This window comes from Leopardus geoffroyi, chromosome D2, assembly GCF_018350155.1.
Source record: "Leopardus geoffroyi isolate Oge1 chromosome D2, O.geoffroyi_Oge1_pat1.0, whole genome shotgun sequence".
In the NCBI taxonomy this organism is placed as follows: Eukaryota; Metazoa; Chordata; class Mammalia; order Carnivora; family Felidae; genus Leopardus; species Leopardus geoffroyi.
Window position 1 is genome coordinate 86,980,123 of NC_059334.1, and position 19,914 is coordinate 87,000,036.

The 19,914-nt window shown below is 51.4% G+C and overlaps 1 long non-coding RNA gene across 2 annotated transcripts; it reads left to right on the forward strand.

Annotated features, from left to right (window-relative positions):
• Nucleotides 1–371: 371 nt before the first annotated feature.
• Nucleotides 372–3,407, forward strand: LOC123577550. 2 transcript variants are annotated; one of them, XR_006701922.1, is made up of 3 exons: nucleotides 372–599; nucleotides 1,324–1,546; nucleotides 1,861–3,407. It is a non-coding gene; the product is annotated as an uncharacterized LOC123577550 (long non-coding RNA). The 2 variants fall into 2 exon arrangements; XR_006701923.1 differs by lacking the exon at nucleotides 372–599 and adding an exon at nucleotides 919–1,027.
• The last annotated feature ends 16,507 nt before the right edge of the window (nucleotides 3,408–19,914 follow it).

Genomic DNA, 19,914 nt, shown 5'->3' on the forward strand with positions numbered 1-19,914 from the left:
GCTCCTGCTCACGCAGCTTCACAAGCCAACCTGTCCAGCCTGTCCAGCCGCGTCCTGCGGGCCACGCGCTGCCCTCAGCCTCACCTGCGCCACCGCGGCCCGTCCCCCCCTCGCCTCCCGGGGCCCCGCCCCTCCCGAACCTACAGCCGCTGGCCTCCCGCGCCTCCCCCGCCCCCCGGGACCCCACGGCCCGGCTCGCACACGTCAGCGGCTCCCGGTCTCCTTGGGGAGCCTCTTCCGGGTTTTCGCCAGGACTCTGCCCGTGCGCCCGCCACCTGCCGTAACAAACCGCCCCGTCGGGGTGGCTGCACGAAGGGATCTGCCGGAGGCTGGACGCCAGCCATTGGGGTGTCACGGGGCTGGCTTCCCCGAGGCCTCCCTCCCGTGGCATGACGAGGGCCACCTTCCCCCGTGTCCTCGTGGCCTCCCCCACATGTCCCTGGTGGCTCCTCCTCCTCTTGTAAGAACACAGTCACGTCGGATCTGAGCTCACGTAACCACAGTGTTTCCAGGTGCCCACGCGCAGCCACAGCTCCGGTACCGGGCTTCAGACGCCATCCGTGAATTTGGTGATACAATTCAGCCATAAAGCCACAAAGGTTTCCATTCACAGCCTTATCTTTTCTTACCCGAGGGGGAGGGGGGGCCTCAGGACCCAGAAACTCAGAGGAGGGGTCCCGAGGGGCTGGGATCCAGCAGCCTGGCAGGGTCCCGGCAGGACTGCTTGGGGGAAGGGGCCCTCCAGGGCTGGGCTGTGTGGGTGAGGGTGAGGGGAAGGAGTGAACCCCTCCCACCCCCAGCCACTGCACTGGCAGAGGGAAATGTGGCATCTGTGTCCTGGCCCCGGGATCAGGGAGCCCAGCTGTGGGAAGCAGGCCGATCGGCCGTCACTCGTGACCTGTAGTCATTTGTGTTCAGGCGGGCTCTCAGTAAAGCCCAAGTCGGAGAAGGAAGGGCACACAGGGCCCCTTCCCCTGAGCCGCTCCTGCCCCCCAGGCAGCAGGCTGTCCAGAGCGGAGCCCTGCAGGTGACTCCCAGACGGGGGGTTCACGTGAAAGGACACTCCCTTCCTCGGCCCAGCAGTCCCCTCGGACCTGCCCTCTGCAGCCATTCGTGCTCCAGGAGAGAGTGATTCTCGGCCCTGCTGGCCCCGCCCCTGACCCCCCCCCACCCCACGAATTTCACCAGGAAGAAGTAACTAACAGCCATCTGGAAGATTTAAGAGCTTGCCTTTGGGAAAGTTTGAATTATGTATGATTTAAGAATGGCCGTCTTTCCTAAATAAAATATTAATTTGATTCTTCTAAAACAAATAAAATGTAGGCAAGTGATAGCCGGGAAAGGTCAGCCATGGTGCAGACAGAAGCATCCAGGACACAACTCTGTCGCTGCTGCACAGCCAGAAGTTAAACCAGCGGGGATTGCATGGACAGAAACTATTTTATTTACTCACCTCGGCTCTGTGCCATCGAACACGGAAGAAACCACCCGTCCCCTCCTTTCTGAGATTGTTCCTGTGGCCCGAAAACCAACCATCAAAATTGCAGTGAGCATGACGTGAGTCCTTGCCTGGGGGATGGACCCTCGGTGAGAACGGGACCTCGTGCTGGCCCCCTACACCCCCATGACTGGGAACGGGCCCCCCATGAGAGCAGGACCCCCATCCGCCCCCCTGCACCCCCAGTGCCCCTCACTGTTCCTCTGCTCCAACCAGGCACGTTCTCAATCTCGCACCTGCTGGTCCTTCTGCCTAGACCCCCTCCCCAAAGATTATAGGGCTCCTCCCTCACTATCCTTGGATGCTTCCTACACACCCCCCCTGTCACTGTGTCTCCCTCCTGTCCTCTGCATTCGTCACAGGCCCTACTCAGATGTCTATAGACATGTCCGCTGCCCATCACCCTCCAGATGACACCAACCAGGATTATCACAGGACACGACATTTATCAGAGGACACGCCTGTGGGGAAACAGGAGGGGGAGGCCCAGGGGACTGGCAGGCAGACAGTGGGCAGGGCTGGACCTCGAGAGAGAGGACTAGGGGCAGGGATCTGACACCTGGGGTGTGTGGAGCCCCGTGCCCACAGCTGCCCCCTCCAGAAGCACCCCGTTTCGCTCCCCTCCTGCACTGACCGCTCAGCCCCAGCCGAGAGGAGGATGGGGCCGAAACGGCAGACAGTTCCTTCATGCAAGCCTGGCCGACACAGGCCGTGTCTCGTCCGCCTGAGCACCTCGTTTCCACGGCTCATTCTTCAAAGCCCACCATGGCGGGAGAAAGCACCTGTGAGGAAGGAGGTCGAACCATCGGGTCTCAGGGGCCCTGAGGGCTGCAACACAGCAGGGTGGACGCCAGCGAGGACAGGTGAACCATCGGGTCTCAGGGGCCCTGCGGGCTGCAGCAGGGGGTTGCCGGCAAGGACAGGTTGCGCAGGGGCCACGGGAGGGTCCCGCCAAGGCCGGCCGGGTGCCCTGGTGAAGGCGGCGGGCTCCCCTCCTGCCCACGTGGGCCTCCCGGGAAACGCCGTCTTGTATGACGTACGCCCCACCTTTTCCGAATCGGAATGCACACGTCTGACGGCAAAGTTCCCGCACAGCAAGACCGTGAGTGTGGAAATGGAGCCCATCGGCCTCGTAGGGAAGGAGGGACTTTGTCTGCGTGACTCCATTCCTGGCTCCCCCGGCACCCAGGCCAGGCCGTCAGGAATGAACCGGGCCTTTCAATTAAACGTGTTCATGAAGCATTTCCGGGGACCTCCAGGACCTCTGGGACAGTGACCACCTCCTCCAGACATGCTTCTGTTTCCCCAGAAACCGCCGAGGCACCTCTGCACGGGGACACGAGAGCAGCAACTACGATTTCCCAGAGGCGGGCCTCTCGCCGACACGCTGATGTCTCCCTGCTCAGAGGAAGTCATTCCCAGGCAGCAACGACCAGAAGATATTCAAATAACCCCACCAGTGCCACGGAGGAGGGGACCGACGTGCCACATCACCTCCCACGAGGGGCCCGGGCACGGGGGGGGGGGGGATCTGGCCTCACTCCCAGACGCCGCCCCATCGTTCCCACAGCCGAGCCCCAGCTCCACGGCCCCCAGCCCTCCTGGGCCTCCTCGGCCTCCCCGGGCTCTTCTGACGTGAGGACTGGGCCAGGGGCCTAGGGGCCAGGGCAGCTCATCAGAGCCAGGACCCAGGACCGAGTGGACTCTCTGCGGGGTCCTCGCCTCTCGCACCTGCAGTGCCAACCTCATCAGCCTTACACCCCTGAGATGGTGTCGAAACAGGGGCAGCCGTGACCTTGGGCACCGACCCCGAAGGCCGCGTCTTCGCCCTACAAGCCTGTCGCTCGCATCGTAACCCACGAACCATCCGACGTTCAGGGGGCAGAACCCTGTGAATCGGGGCCACAGAGTCACCCAGGTGGCTCAGTAGGTTGAGCGTCCGAACCTTGATCTCTGCTCAGGTTGTGATCCCAGGCAGGGTCAGGGGATCTCTCTCTCTCTCTCTCTCTCTCTCTCTCTCTCTCCCCCCCTCCCCTGCTCACACATGCTCTCTCTCGCTCGCTCTTAAATAAACATTTTAAAACATTTTTCTTTCTCTTAGCAATCTGTCTGGAAGAGCAAAATTTTTAATTGTTTTTCATCCAAATGACTTTTAATGCACGTTGTCAAATATTACAGTAACACAAAAAATAAAAAAGACAAATGTACTTTCTAAGAGTCACCGGTAATAACGCAATCATTATGGATCAGAGGCCATAATCGGGATGGGGTGGGGTGAGGTGGCTTATCAACGGTTTGTTTCCTGCTTTTTTTCCCTCTGCTTCTCTCTCCTCTTTCAATTCTCTCCTTTCCTTGTTCTGTACGTGCTCGGCGTGCTTTTCCAGACCCTTTCTGTCCCGGAGGAGTTCCTCTAATTCACCCCATGACGGTGGTTCTCAACACTGGCTCAAGCGACTGTCATGAGGGTGGGCATGGTGGGGAGGACGCGACCAGAGACTCTGACTTCATTTTCCCGGGGCGGAGTCTGGGTATTTACGGCTTTGATGCAGGCAGATGGAGAGCCAAGGGAGCCAAACTTTCTCCCTTATACGCTTGAACATAATTTTGAAAACTTCTGTTTCACGTGGCACGCTTTAAAGTTGATATCTAAAGTGTCTTGACATAAGTTTAAATAATAGCTTCAAATACTCTAATTTTCTACATATTACAAATATTGATTTTTTTACATAAAGCAAATAAATTATGACATGATTCCAATGAAACAAAGACTGTGGGCTTTGATTCCTATCTACCATTATCCATTTAAGAAACAGATGAATGAGCCCTCCTTTAACAGTTGGAAATTTCCAATTTTTCCTTGGCTTCCTTGAACTCTGACTTCCATTCTGTTTCTCTCACAGAAATTTAGGTTTATTGATTATTTCATCATATTTCTCTGCAACAAGAAAATAGCTATGAATGGAAATGTAACATTTTTAAATGTTTCCAAAGGCTCCAAATTAAAATCCTCCCCCCGCCATTGAATTACCGTTAAAAGTCCTATTAGTGTGGAGTTGACATAAATATATTACAAATTTTGATAATTCGTGAATCTTAAAATATTATTTTACTGGAAATGAATTTTCTAATGAGATGTATGGAGCTGTAAAAAGGCCAGTTAGCTTAGTATCCTTTAACGTGTGATACTTAACGATCAAATGGAATGGGGTCCAACATCAGTAATGCCCCATTGTCAGTTTTATAGATGTAAATGCTAATCGTGTTCGTGTAAATAACGAGATTGCTATTATAAAGAATATTGTGGGGCACCTGGGTGGCTCAGTCGGTTAAGCGTCCGACTTCAGCTCAGGTCACCATCTCATGCTCTGTGGGTTCGAGCTCTGTCAGCACAGAGCCTGGAGCCTGTTTCAGATTCTGGGTCTCCCTCTCTCTCTGCCCCTCCCCCACTCACGCTCTGTCTCCCTCTGTCTCAAAAATACACATTAAAAAAATAAAATTTAAGAATATTGTTAGTGGGCCCGGACGGCCCAGTTGGTTGAGTATCTGAGTCTTGATTTTGGCTCAGGTCATGATCTCCAGATTCGTGAGTTCAAGCCCTGCTGACTTTGTGGAGCCTGCGTGGGATTCTCTCTCTCCCCTCTCTCTCTGCCCCTCCCCACTCATGCTCTCTCTCAAAATAAATAAACTTTTTAAAGAAAGAATAGTGTTATAACAATGTCACTTAATTTTTTTAACTCCTTCTGAATTGTACGCAAAAAATAAAGTACCAGCGATTTCTTCTTAAAAACATTTAAAAAAAATCAGTGGAAAACTCGATTCAATTCTTCCTTCAATTTTGTTGGAAGTAAAAAAACTACCTGAGTAACTTGGAAAATAATTTATTTTTTATTTTTTTGATTTAAATCCAAGTTCGTTAACCTATAGTATAACAATGATTTCAGAGATAGAATTTAGTGATTCATCACTTACATATGACACCCAGTGCTCATCCACAAGTGTCCTCCTTCACACCATCACCCATTTAGCCCATCCCCCATCGACCTCCCCTCCAGCAACCCCCAGTTTGTTGTTTATATTTAAGAGTCTCTTATGGTTTGTCTCCCTCTCTGCTTTTATATTATTTTTGCTTCCCTTCCCCTGTGTTCATCAGTTTTGTATCTTAAAGTCCACATATAAGAGAAGTCATAGGATATTTGTCTTTCTCTGACTGACTTATTTCACTTAGTGTAATATCCTCTAGTTCCATCCACATTATTGCAAAGGATTTCATTCTTTCTGATTGCCGAGTAATACTCCATTGTATGTATATACATCTTCTTTATCCATTCATCCATCAATGGACATCTGGGCTCTTTCCATACCTTGGCTATTGTGGATGGTGCTGCTATAAACATTGGGGCGCACGTGTCTCTTCGAAACAGCACACCTGTATCCCTTGGATAAATACCTAGTAGTGCAATTGCTGGGTCAAAGGGTAGTTCTATTTTCAATTTTTTGAGGAACCTCCATACCGTTTTCCAGAGCAGCTGCACCAGCTTGCATTGCCACCAACAGCGTAAAAGAGGTCCTCTTTCTCCGCATCCTCGCCAACATCTGTTGCTGCCTGAGTTGTTCGTGTTAGCCATTCTGACAGGTGTGAGGTGGTATCTCCTTGTGGTTTTGATTTGTATTTTCCTGATGATGAGTGATGTTGAGCATCTTTTCATGTGTCGGTTGGCCATCTGGATGTCTTCTTTGGAGAAGTGTCTATTCATGTCTTTTGCCCATTTCTTCACTGGATTATTTGGTTTTTGGGTGTTGAGTTTGAGAAGTTCTTTATAGATTTTGGATACTAACCCTTTACCTGCTATGTCATTTGCACATATCTTCTCCCATTCCGTTGGTTGCCTTTTAGTTTTGCTGATTGTTCCCTTCGCTCTGCAGAAGCTTTTTATTTTGATAAGGTCCCAGGAGTTCATTTTTGCTTTTGTTTCCCTTTCCTCTGGAGACGTGTTGAGTAAGAAGTTGTTGCGGCCAAGATCAAAGAGGTTTTTGCCTGCTTTCTTCTCGAGGATTTTGATGGCTTCCCGTGTTACATTTAGGTCTTTCCTCCATTTTGAGTTTATTTTTGTGTCTGGTGTAAGAAAGTGGTCCAAGTTCATTCTTCTGCATGTCGCTGTCCAGTTTTCCCAACACCATTTGCTGAAGAGACTGGTTTTTTTTTTTTCCCCATCGGATATTCTTTCCTGCTTTGTCACAGATTAGTTGGCCATACGTTTATGGGTCCATTTCTGGGTTCTCTATTCTATTCCACTGATCTAAGGTCTGTTCTTGTGCCAGTACCATACTGCCTTGATGATTACAGCTTTGTAATTACAGCCCGAAGCCTGGGATTGTGATGCCTCCAGCTTTGGATTTCTTTTTCAGGATTGCTTTGGCCATTCGGGGTGTTTTCTGGTTCCATACAAATCTTAGGATTGTTTGTTCTAGCTTTGGGAAAAATGCTGGTGTTATTTTGATAGCGATTGCATTGAGTATGTAGATTGCTTTGGGTAGTATCGATGCAAAATTTTTAATTTTGATGAAACTTCCTTTAAATTTTTTTTTTTCAACGTCCATTTATTTCTGGGACAGAGAGAGACAGAGCATGAACGGGGGAGGGGCAGAGAGAGAGGGAGACACAGAATCGGAAACAGGCTCCAGGCTCTGAGCCATCAGCCCAGAGCCCGACGCGGGGCTCGAACTCACGGACCGCGAGATCGTGACCTGGCTGAAGTCGGACGCTTAACCGACTGCGCCACCCAGGCGCCCCGATGAAACTTCCTTTATTAATCTTTATGGCTCTTGCTTTTATCTAAGAACTCTTGCCTAACCCAAGTTCATGGAAATTCCCTCCCACATTCCTCTGGAAGCTCTCTTGCTTTGGCTTCACCCTAGGTCTGTGGTGTATTCAAGTTAATGTTCACCGGTGTGTACAGATTGAGTTGAGTCTTTTGTTCTTCTGTGCATCCGGGGTACGCAGTTGTCCAGCATCGTTCATCAAAACTCTCCTTCCTCCACGAAACAGCCTTTGCTCTTAGAGGGGCCATTGTGCCCGAATGATACATGGTGTGCAAACGCTTAGCACCCGGGAGTACTCAAAGCAAGTGCTCAGTAAACAATAGCTTTGAAAACTCCACACTCTCCATGTCCCAGAAGTTATCGTGACAGGTAAATACATCCCATCTCAGAAAAGCTCTGGAAGGGTCTCGTGCTCCATGGGGTAGGAAGGAAGACCTCTTGCACCTGGTCCTGACGGCTGCCAGAGGGGATCACGCATGGACAGATGCGAGGCCCGGTCCCAGAGGCATGGGGCAGCTCCGAGAGCCTGCCCGCAGAGTGAGGAGAGTTATGGTCAGGGCTTGTCCCCTCCTCCCCCATACCAAATGCACCCACACGCAGACACGTACCGTGCTTTATAAACCTGAGACCTCATCGTTAGTACCGAGCAGCCACATTTAGAGAAACTTTACTCGGAAAATTGTTGTTAATAATTGATTGGGTGATTACTTTTCACTTTGCCCACTCAGGACATTATTTGCTTTGTGTAGAGTACAATTGGTTTTATAAACAGAGCATATTTAAATATAATTTGACAACAGTGATGGTTTATTTGATGCTATCCTTTAAATTCATATTCATCAAGCCTGTACCTTTGGCGTTTCTAACAGCCACAGCCACAGCCACACAAAGTCACCACGGGCCAGGGCCAACCTGCCACCAGGTGTCGTCTGGCCTCCCACGGGAGGAAGGATGAATACAGGGGATCGTGGGCCAGACTCCTCACCATGAACCACACCATCCCGCCTGGGGGCCCAGGGTGACCCCTGCATGCCCCTCTCAGGCCCACCCAGCCAGCACATGGACGCGCGGGAGTCAGGAGCCCCAGCGTCCCAGAGGGCAGCCAGCACGCCCAAGGTCCGGACGGAAGAATCCAAACCGGTCCGCGCGCCCCCGTCCTCAGCAACTCCAAGAACGGGGCTCCAGCCCTCTCCCCGACTGCCCCGGGGTGCCTGGCACCTTGTGCTCCCCAAGCCCCTGCCACAAGTGCGGGAGGTCTCCCCGGTCCCATCTGTGCTGCAGGCACCCCCCAAACTCCACCCAGAACCCCCTCACCTCCCTCCACTCCCCCGGGGACCCCAACACCTCGCGGCTGGGCACAGGCCAGCCTCTCCCACCTCGCAGTCCCCTCTCCACAGGGCAGCACAAGCGATTGTCCAGAAACGTAATTCAGATCGAGTCTTAAACCCGCTTCCCGTGCAGTCGCTTCCTGACCTCCAACTGCTGTTTCACTCAAGCCTTTGCAAGCACCCGCCTCTGCTGCCTCGGGGCCTTTGCACAAGCAATCCCTTCTGCCTGAGGATGCTTCCTGCCACCACTGTGTCCCTGGGCCCCGCCGGTGGCCTCTCACCCTTCAGGTCCTGGCTTAAACCTCCCCTCCTGGAAAACTCTTCCCGCCTCTTTCCCTTGTAGAGTAAGACATCCTCTTTGCCTCTCTGGCACCTCCCCGGGAGCCAGAGCAATTCACTCAGATCTGTGTTTGCTTCTAATTTATAAAGCAAATTTCCCTTCCTCTCACTACCTGCTTTCTGTGGCGAGGGACCTTCTCTCCCCCAAAGGGCAGCGGTACCTGCGTAAGGCTCCGACCGGCAGGAGGCGCATTTCTGCCCTCCTGGGGCTCTGCATGTGATGTCCTGTCACGAGCAGCCTTTCTCGGGGTGGCGTCCTGGGACCCGTGTCTCTGCAGGTGCCACCCTCTACGCTCAGGTGAGGCGACGAAGTGATTCGCAATCCCTCAGGGCCTTCACTGGACATTGTGATCTCCCAGAGGGGAACTGGGTCCAGTTCCTGGGTTCTGGGGACTCCGTGTGTCGTGAAATACCCCATTGATCACGTAACGGCTTGTTGGAAGGAAAACAGAAAAAGGCACTGACCGGGGCTGTAGGCTGTCGGGGGGACCCACGGCCCTGGGTGGCCTGAGGCTGAGGAGCTTCCAGGGAGGCGGGATCCTCGCACTAAGCACAGAATGGTCGGGGGCTCCAGCTGCAGCCCCCGTGAGGATGTTCAAGTGCGGGGGGGGAGGGGGGCATGTGAGGGGATTTGCGCATTTCCCAGTTATGCGCTGAATCATCTGCAGGGGCAGCTCACAGGTTCGCACAGAAGGCCCTCCGGAAAATGGCGAGCCGAGCCCGTGCTCAGAAAATTCGCATCTGCCGGGACCCCGAGGCCACTGACAAGCTTTGCGGCGAGCTCATCCCAACCAGAGGCCACCTGGGTCCAGACGGAGCCTGTCACATGCTGGATAAAGACCTTTCTCGTGTGTCGAACAGAGGAGCGAGGGCCGTGGGGGCGGCAGGCAGGATTAACGAGGTCGTGCGGGTCAGCTGCACATGGTCCGCAGGCAGGAGCGAGAGGGGCTTCTCGCCCTCTGGACATTTTTGTCGTCATTAACCTGCCTGGCGGCCCAGATCAACCCTAGCGGTCAAGATTTAATGATCTACAATTTTAGCAGAAACACGAATCTCAGGGAAAATGGTGTGATGGCTCCGTTCAGCCCTCATAAGAAACCAAAATTGGATTTAGGAGAAAACAATTACATGCATAATATTATGACCCAAGCATGAGGGAAAATGAAAACATTTTGCCCATTTTAATAACCAGAATATTTTAGCAACTGAATAATCCTAGAGCATCCATGGGAAAAGAACCCATCTTGTAAGGGGATTGATCTGGAAGGCAGCAGGCGCTGGGGACACGGACCTGATGATTGGGGGAGGTCAGGCCACTGCAGTGGTCCGGGTTAAAGATGCCGAGGGCCCAGAGAGCAGGCTGACTCTAAAATCTACGGGAGGGCATAGGGCACCTGGGTGGTTCAGTCGGTTAAGCGTCTGACTTCAGCTCAGGTCATGATCTCACGGTTCATGAGTTCGAGCCCCGCATCGGGCTCTGTGCTGACAGCTCGGAGCCCAGAGCCTACTTCGGATTCTGTGTCTCCCTCTCTCTCTGCCCCTCCCCCATTCATGCTCTCTCTCTGCTCAAAAATAAATAAAAACATTTTAAAAAAATGATAATAAAATAAAAAAAAAATCTACGGCAGGGCAAAGGACCTACTGGCCAAAACAATTCTGAAAATTGGATGTAAAGTTGGAGGCATCCACTTTCCCCTGTCAAGATGCACCCCAACACACGATCTAGGTGGAGTGATGCTGGCATAAGGGTGGGCACGCACATCAACGGAGCAGAACAGATTCCAGAAACAGACCCACCCACATATGCGCAATTCTGTGTCAACAAAAAACCAGAGTCACTCAGGGAGGGAAATATGTTTACAACAAATGGCACTGGAGCCATTAGACAGCCATACACAGAAAATACGGTCCTTGCCCCCATCACACGCCATCTCCAAACTCACCTCTCAGCACGTAAACCATGAAACATAAAGCTTCTCGAAAAAAAAACACAGGAAAAAATTCTCGTGATCTTGGACTAACCAACAATTTCCGAGAAAAGATGTAAAAAGCAGAAACCATTTAAAAACTGATAAAGTGTACCTCATCAAACAAAAAACTTTTGCTCTTTGAAAGACACTCCTAAGAAAACAAACAGTGGGGCGCCTGGGTGGCTCAATCGGTTGAGTGAAAGACTCTTGATTTTAGCTCAGGTTGTGATCCCAAGGTCGTGGGTTTGAGCCCCGAGTTGGGCTCTGCTTGGGATTCTCTCTTTCCCTCCCTCTCTGCCCCTCTCTCCCCCATGGGTGTTCTCTCTCTCTCTCTTTCTCAAAATAAACAAATAAACACTTAGTCTAAAAAGGAAAACAAACAATTAAAAGAAACCTAGGTAAATATTTTTGAGACATACATTAATAAAGGACTTGTATCCAAAATACGTAAAGAACACTTACAGCTCAATATTAAGAAGACAAACAGTTGGGGTTTTTTAAAGGGCAAAAAACCCGAACAGATAATTCACGAAAGAAATACACTGGCGGCAAATAAGCACATGAAAGATGCAGACGTGAATCATGAGGAAAGAAACTGAAGCCACAGCAAGGTACCGACCAGTCTGCGTGGAAACAACCGGAACAAGGACGACTAACCGTAGCAAATCCGTGAGGCTGCACAGCAGCCAGAAGCCTCACCTCCTGCCGGTGGGAAGGCGGCCACCGCGGGACAGACTCGGAATGAAGCTCGGGAAGGAGAGGAGCCAGGGAACGGGGCAGCGGTGACACTCGACGGTTAAAGGATGCGAATTCCAGAAGCAACGTGGGACTGATCCACCGGCTCAGAGCCAGACCAACTCCAAGCAAGAGAAACACAACAAAGTTCACAACTGCACACATCGCAGGGACCTGGAGAAGGTCCCTAAGCGTCGACAGAGGAGACAGCACTTGTCCAAACACGTCCACGGGAGAAACAAAGCCAACATGCCCGTTGGCGTCACGGCCAAGCCGTTCTGACACTGAAGATCTTCCGAGGGTCCTCGTCCCCACTGGCCGTGTCCCCACCCGTATACACCCTGGCCTCCCGTGTCTCCCTGCCAAGTGCCTGCATGTGTTCAAGGGCCACCCCCATGTCTATCTACCAGACTCCTCTCCCATCCTCAAAGCCTTCTAGGCCACACCCACCCTGTGGAGCGTCCTCACGAGCTCCCCTTGAGGACCCACTGCCCTTGTACTGTCTGCTCTAGCGGCCGAGCCCTTCGCCTCCAAGCTCTGGGCCTGCCTCACCAGCTTAGGCTCAACAGCGCCTGCCACTCTTGGCGGAGGCGCATCTCTCCTCCAGACTACAGGCTCCTTGAGAACAAGACTCACGTCGCGGCAGCTGTTTTCAAATCCGTAGCAGATCACGCGTGTGAATCCACGGCACTGGCTGGCGGAGCACCACTAGGAAGAACGGTTCAAGTACGCCCCCTTCCGGCCAGAGTCAGGGCCTCTCGGACGCCCCCTTCCGGCCAGCGCCCTCCCTCTTGAAAAGGTGGGCACATTTAGCTCCGGAGTGGAGTCAGGGGCCACGCCCTGCAGCCCTCGGGACCCCAGAGCAGGGAACGTGGCCATCCAGGCGAGCCCCGCGTGCGTGTGCCCGGGAAGCCAACTGGCCCGGCGCTTGGGAGCCCCAGCTTCGGGCCACCCGTGCGATGCCTCCTAGTCGCTCCCGGCTGGTGGGGGCTACTGGTCCCCGGCAAGATCCAAGCTCACTCCGCACACACGCCGAGCCCCAGCGCCAGGGGGACCGCGGTGTGAACAGCGGGGATGAGACTGACAGGCTGTCGGCCTCTGGTGTGGCTTAAACTGCGGCGTCTCGGGGGAAGAGACCTGTGGCCGTCGCTTGGGATTGAGCCAGCCTTCCACGTCACCGGGAAAATCGGGTCCGGGAGACCCCGGGGGTTCCACCAATCCCGCTGCTGCACGTCCGTCCCACGGGGCCGCACAGAGCCCCCTCTGCCTCCGGGCTTCGCTTCACGGGTGGGTGGATCGATTCCACTCTGCAGCACACATAGATCATTCAGCTGTTTGCAGACTACGGTGCGCTATTTACACGTGTCCATCAAACAAAAAATAAAGCTCTAAAGCAGGCAGATGACGGCTGCGGGAAATCAATTTCAACATTAGCCAAAGAAATCCATCTAACAGTGAATGTTATGACGAACTTACAGGGAGAGCTTCCTTATTATTCAGTGGGTTCACAGTAGCAAGAAATAACAGTCCTCTGCTTTCAGAGCTACTAACTCACAGCGAGAAAACGTAGACATGTTTTATTTATTCGTGCTTCCGTGGTTTAGTTGCTAACCAGCCCTCGCTGCCTAAACTGGGCATCAGTCAAAATTCGGGCTTCAGCGGAAGCTGTGTGTATCAGTTGCCCCCCAGTACAAAAGCATGTGGCCCCAGATGGAGACCACTTCAAGGAAAGCTTCGCCTGCAGTAAGGCCGGGCAGGACGGGCAGCTGGCAGCTGCCCGTGAGAGCCACACCCCGAGGCTGACCACTGACTGGCGGTCCACGGCTGGTACCTTTGCTTCTGGGAACAAAGAGCAGGAGAGAAGTTTGCTCCAGTGGGTGCGAAATCTGCAGTCAACGCTACGGTGCACAGGAGCGCTCGCCCGCTCCCTCTGCGGCATCAGGGAGCCACGGCCACGATCACTCGTCCCGCAGGGGGCCTCCCCTCTGTCTGCCTCGCAGGGCTCAAACTTGACAGCAAAGGGGTGAAAAACTATGGGGGACGCAACGGAGCTTTCGTACCGCGGTATGGATTAAAGCAGAAGAAATTGTAAATATTTACCGATGGATTCATGTAAAAATAGCAATCATAAACCCATTATATGTTAACATAAATAGCATTTTAATGAAAAAAACTAGACTTTCCAAATTGAAAAAAATAGTGAGATCAATGTTTTAATATATATGTGTGTGTGTCCACTATCTGGCTAATCGAAGACAGAGTCTCATATCTGCTGTGCATTCAATCTTACACCATATCTTGTTTATAATTTTTAAGAAAATGGGGCCAGAGGACACTGGGTGGCTCAGTGGGTTGAGCGTGCGACTTCAGCTCAGGTCACGATCTCGCAGTTGGTGGTTTCAAGCCCCACATTGGGTTCTACTGTTAGCACAGAGCCTGCTTTGGATCCTCTGTCCCCTTCGCTCCCTGCCCCTCCTCTGATCGTTCTCTCTCTCTCTCTCTCTCTCTCTCAAATAAATAAATAAAAACTTTAAAATTTTTTTAAAGAAAGAAAAGAAAATGCAACCTCACTACCAATATGTGGACGGAAAAGCGGGGTTTGTCAAAGGTCAAGTTGCAGCATCGGAGCCCAAACCGGCGACCTTCATCCTCTCCGCATTAAGACCCACCGAACCGTCCAGCACATGGATGGATCTTTTGCTTGTGTGTGTGAATTTACAACAACCTGCCCGGGCCATTTGGAAACACTGGTTCAACAAGTCATGTGGACACATTTCATAGCCCGATACCAAAAAGTCACGTTTGTTCAAATCACGGCTAGTCCCACTGGAAAAGTTGTTAAATATTGGGAAGCTGTCAGGGTCACAGTAACAGACAACAGTTATCCGAAATCCTAGTTTTGCCCAAACTTCGTTAGCAACAAATACCATCCATTTTCCCCAAAGTGGCAAGTTCACTGTGCTCTTTGGTGAAAATGCCTGTCAGATATTAGAGCCCGGAAAGCTATCGTTTGTCAGTATAAAAGGCGATTCATTAAAATAAAATAAATTTTAAAAAGCAGGGCGTTCGAGTTGCATCTCAAACCACTGCACGGGCTGGTCCTTGGGCCCTGGTGCCTCGTGTCCCCCAGACGCCCCCTTGCTGTTCCTGTTTGCCGCACCAAAGAGGAGCCGGCTCTGGGTCCGTCCTGTGACGTTGAGGAGCACCACATCCCCAACACCGTGGGCCGCTGCCTGATTCCCGCTGGGACACCGCACTTCTGTCCAACCTCAACACCATGACCACGGCACAGGGAGTCTTGGGGTGATCATGAGTACGGCTTTTACCTTCCAGAGCCACCCGGAAGGATCTCGGGGACCCCCGGGGTCTGTGACTACCCCTTGAGCCGTGCTGGCCACCCCCTTCTCCTCCAGGTGCTGCCCCGGAGCTGGCCAGTCGAGGAGGGCGAGTGTCCGAGGTGGGGGACTCGGGACAGACTGGCTGCTCCAGGGAAACAAACCCCCAGCTTCAGAACCGCCGTCAGGGTGCCCGGCCCCACCAAGCTCTGCAAACACGCCATGGGGACACGTGGTGGCTGCAGCGAGCCAGGGGCCGCCACCCACAGCCGTGTCTGGAGGGATGGATGTTGGCTCCTCAGGGGCGCCCAGCCTGCCTCCAGCCTGAAGGTCCGGGCTTCTCTTCTAGACAACGCTGGAAACCCAGACAGCCCATCCTGCTGGATTCCCTGTCTCCTGTGTCCCTGGCACAGACTTTTTTATGTGGCTCCAAAACACAGCCGTCAGGCCGACTGCACAGCACATCTTCCACTGCTGCCCAGGCGTCGCTGGGCTCCCCCCGCGGAATTTTCCCGACGGTCTAGCGTCACACCGACGCCCACGCAGCATCTGAAAGCTCTCCGGGCTCCCAACTTCTCCTCGAGGCGCTCTTGCCCAGCACCCCACAGACAGATAAGAAAGCAGAAACGCGTGTGCCCTTGCCCCAGGTCGGCACTCGGGACTCAGGGACCATGAACCAAACACAAATATTCAGAAAGAGAATAGCTCGCAAGTCGCAACTGCCTGAGGGGAGAAAGGCATCCAACGGTTACAAAGCACTGCACCCAAATCCGTCCAGGCTGGCATTGGAGATTCGAAAACGGTAAAGGTCGTGTAAGTCACTCTAAGGAAACATTTCTTCTGTTTAAATGTATGAGCACGCCAAGCCCGTTCTCCCCGCGGGGTGAGGGGCTGGGACTGTGTGACCGCACCCAGCGGGAACACGGGGTCTTGGGTGACCTCAGGGCCTCCATCTTTGTCCCTCCAGTCTCCTGCCGCTTGCTGTCTTTCCCACACTCAACCCCTTCCAAAATCTTGTGAATCCAAAGCCCCGGTGAGAGAGCAGCCCCGTGCTGAGCTCAGATAAAAAGTGGGGGAAGTGGTAGGAGCGTGATCTCTAACTGCTTCCGAGGTCACCCCGATGGAGACTTCTCTTCCTGCCCCCCCTCCTCTCAGCAGCACCCGCCCCAGGGGTGCTCTGCAAGGACTCAGCCTCCTGCAGTAAGTGGTCACAGAGCTACTTTCCTGAGCAGATGGCGTTTGAGTGACAGGAAAGGCTGATTGAGCAGGACCAGGAAGCCCCTCTCCTCTCCATTTGCACAAGGTGAGCGACAGAGGCCAGCTGACAAGTGTGTGCGCCCAGCAGGAGCTTCGCGGCTGGGACAGCGGGGGGGCCTCTGATGGGCCGGACGCCAGCACCGCCCCGGACAGCCACCTCCACCTGCCCATCCTCCCCCACAGCCCCAGCCCACGGAGAGTCCACAGCCACAAGGGTGACCAGGTGGGGCGGGCCCAGGACCAGAGCAGGTGGGAAACTCAGCCAGGTAACGCTGTCCCTGGACTTGTGCAAACACCCGCGTGGCTGCAGGGCCGCTCCTCTGACCGACTCAGCAGGGATGAGCGTCAGTATCGTCACCATCAGCAAGCCCACCATTGCTACCAGAGGTGTGTCTGGGAAGACTGGTCCCCCGGACCACCCGTGTAGCCCTCCGCTTTCCCACACTGGGCGTCCTCCCTAAAGAGGGAGGAGCCCATGAGGCAGCTGGTGTGGCGGAGGGAGCACCCTTCCACAACACGGATGGAGTAGGATCTGGTTCTGCTACCTGCTAGTTACGGGTCCCCCTGAACCTCCATCATCTCTTCCATAAAAAAGAGACGATGGCTACCTCATCATGGACATTTATGAAGGGCTCACAGGAAGCACTATGTATCTGTCCCTAAGAGGGACGGAAGTGATCATCTGTGCCTAAGCGGGACGGAGGTGATCCCAGCCTGGCCACGGGGCGGCTGAGTGCCAGTCTCCAGCCTGAGTCTGCTCCTGCATTCATCCTGACACCACAGCAGAGGACTTAATCCACTTTTACAGACAGAGGGAGCCTGGGTCTGCTGCTTGGGGGTCAAATCAGGCTGGGCTTGTTCTGAAAAGGCTTGTTCTCATCCCACAACGGTGGCACAAGCCAGGGCCAAAGCAACAGGTGTTCTCTCCGTAGCTGTGGTAGGTAAACAAGGGGAAGCCAGAGGTCCCCGCCTTGGAAGTTATTTCTACTTTGTAAGCACAGAAATAAGCAAGAGGGAAAAGTCTGCAGCTAAAGAAGTACATAAGCCAGCTGAGATTACGAACCAGGAAGCAGAGCTGCCCACGTTACTCTGCTAGATGCAGATCAGATGCCTGACAAAGCTCAGGGGTAGACACAGATCGCCCACGTCCACCCCGAAATCTACGGATGCTTCTGCTGCCTTATGAATTTTAATGCAAAGTCACCTTCAAGTAAACAGATCTGTAGATGCAAACCGGACGTCTGGCTGTCCCGTTACAAGTCTCTCCAGATGGATGAGGAAAACAATGAATTTGTCATCTCCCACCCAAGGCCAGGTCCCACTCGACCAATTCTGAGAACAGTGGGCAAGTCACAAGAATTAATGCGTGAGAACTGCCTTGCCTCGAGCTCTGGGGTCTACTCTCTGCACCCGAGCCCCTACCCCGCTGTCATATACAGTGACCAAGCCTGGTCCTTAGATCTGTGATGGGACATCCTCAGCAGATGGACCCGGCAGAGGACTGGCTTTCGACCAGGAAGCCTTATTCTTTGCTTGTGTTTGTGCCGATCACACCATGTCTTCTCTGCTTCGGGATCCTCTGAGAAGCAGACCCCCAAGACAGAGCTCCCTAAGCAAGGAATGTCTTAGGAAAAACGCCATGAAGGTGGGGAGGTAGAGTAAACTGTCAGACTGTGTGGGATCTGACCCTCAAAAAGGAGGGGGGGGGGAAGAAGGAAGACCACTGCAGATCTAGGGAAGTGTGGACAAAGTCACCATGAGAGGCATCCACATCTCCAGAATACTCCACCTGCCTCAGTATCGTGGGAAATGAGAACTCCAGCAGAGATATGATGTAAAAATAAATAAGTAAATTAAAATATAATTATAAATGAATGTTCAAATAACACAAAAGAAGGCAAAAAATGGAAACAGACAAAATAAAAGCAGTGAAAAGAAACAGAGCACAAATAATAAAGTAGTAGAGCTAAATCCAACTATACTAATAATTACATTAAACACAAATGGTCAAAAAATACAAATTAAAAGGCAGAGATTGTCAGAGTGGATTTAAAAAAAGATCTGAGTACATACTGTCTGAAAGGCCACTTTAAATATAATGATACATATGAATTAAAATAAAAGGATGGACTATATATGTATATGTATATACGTATATGACTGAAACTAATCAAACAAAGGCTGGAGTGGCTACATTCGTATCAGGCAAAAAATAATTCAGAACAAAAAAAATTACCAGGTGAACAGGGAATCTCACGTGATCATAAAAGATTCGACTCACCAAGAACACATAACACCATAAATGTATATGTGCCTAATAACAGAGCCATAAAAGATATGGGGGAAAACTGATCGAACTGAAAAGAGAAATAGATGATTCCAGCTGGAGATTTCAACATTTATCTCTCAGCAACCAATAAAAAAACAAGTATAGAGAAAATCAGCAAAGATATAGAAAGGCTAAGCTCATCAAACAACTGGACTGGAATGACATTTACAGAGCGCGTCATTCCAAAGCAGCAGAAGACACATTCTGTTAAAGTGCACATGGGACATTTGCCAAGGCAACCAGATCCATATCCTGGGTCATAAAATAAGCTGGTATATATTTTAAAATAATAGAAATCATAAAATGAATGTTCCTTGAAAGAAATGGAATTAAGCTAGAAATTAGTATTTGGAAAAGCTCCATATAATTGGAAGTTACACAAAATAATTCTAAGTAGCCCATGGGTCAAAGAGGAAGTCTCAGAGACACATTAGAAAACATTATAATTAGGGGCCCCTGGGCAGCTCAGTCAGTTAAGTGTCTGACTCTTGATTTCAGCTCAGGTCATGATCTCACAGTTCGTGGGATCAGGCTCCGTGCTCTGCATAAGATTCTCTCTCCTTCTGCCCCTCTCCCTCACTCCTCTCGCTCCCTGCCCCTTTCCCCAACTCATGCTCTCTCTCTCTCTCTCTCTCTCAAAAAATTAAAATAAAACAAAATTTTTAAAAAGATAAAAGAAAGCATTATAGTTAAATGAAAATTAAAATATATTAAAATTTATGGGATGGAGCTGAAGCAAAGCTTAAAGGAGACCTGTGCCACTAGATGCATATATTAGAAAAGAAGAAAGCATTCAAATCAATTATCTGAGTTTCCACCTTTAGAAACCAGAGAAATAAAGAACAAAATAAACACAAAACAAGCAGACATAAGGAAAAAATACAGATAAGAGCAGAAATCGGTTATCATGAAAACGGAAAAACAATACTAAAAATCAGTGAAACCAAAAGCTGCTTGTGTGGAAAGAGTTCAGTAAAATCGATCAACTTCTAGCCAGTCTGACCAAGAGAAAAAAGAACCCAGATACAATTTACCATTATTAAGAATGATGAGGGAATATTGCTGTGGACCAAACAGGCATTAAATTATAGAATCATAAAGTAACACTTAACACAACTTCATGCACACAAATTCAACAACTTACAAGACATGGACCAATTCCTTCAAAAACACAAATTACCAAATCTGACTCAAGGAGAAATAGATCATCTGAATCATCCAATTAAAGGAATTTGCTTATAAGAAAGAGAGAAAGAAATGGGGAAGGGGGTCCAAAAAGTAAACTCCAGGACCATATGACTTC